The sequence below is a fragment of the Cynoglossus semilaevis genome, unplaced genomic scaffold (assembly GCF_000523025.1).
Source record: "Cynoglossus semilaevis isolate Cse_v1.0 unplaced genomic scaffold, Cse_v1.0 C18826895, whole genome shotgun sequence".
In the NCBI taxonomy this organism is placed as follows: domain Eukaryota; kingdom Metazoa; phylum Chordata; class Actinopteri; order Pleuronectiformes; family Cynoglossidae; genus Cynoglossus; species Cynoglossus semilaevis.
Genome location: NW_007593376.1, coordinates 1 through 509, shown reverse-complemented (window position 1 = coordinate 509; position 509 = coordinate 1). Strand labels below are relative to the sequence as shown.

The following is a 509-nucleotide window of genomic DNA, read 5'->3' as shown; positions in this document are numbered from 1 at the left end:
TGTTACACTACTGTCCCTGTGGTTTTAGGCTGAGCAGAAAAACTCACCCTGCATCTTTGCAGCAGCGACCATGTCTCCAGCAGACATACTGGACACATTGACCAGGTAAATGGGGCAGTGGGCCTGCAACCAGAGTACCAGAAAATAGTCAGGAATATAAACAGAATAATAAAACATGCAGTATTATGGTGAACTCTTACCCTGTTGGCGATGGTCACAGCCCTGTGAGTGGCCTCAGACTCCAGCTGGAGACAAAACACGGACATTTAGGCTTTAATATCATTACATATGCTGACAGTGAGTGATACAAACCATTACTGTGATCACATCAGAAACACACAATCTATCATTAACTTGTGCACCAACAAATATTACATCAACAACGTCATGTAAATTCACCTCCTCTGGTCGACTAACTTCAATTCCTTCAGGTCCACTGATGCCCAGATCCAGAGACTCCTTTGCTCCCTATCAACACACATGTATCCACACTTTTATTTTTTTATCAA

The 509-nt window shown here is 42.8% G+C and overlaps 1 long non-coding RNA gene across 1 annotated transcript; it reads right to left on the bottom strand.

The window, feature by feature from the left end:
- Positions 1-29: 29 nt before the first annotated feature.
- On the bottom strand, positions 30-475 carry LOC103399698 (uncharacterized). The gene is made up of 3 exons (XR_523684.3): positions 400-475; positions 201-245; positions 30-123 (listed from the first exon to the last, which is right to left on the bottom strand). It is a non-coding gene; the product is annotated as an uncharacterized LOC103399698 (long non-coding RNA).
- Between the last annotated feature and the right edge of the window lie 34 nt (positions 476-509).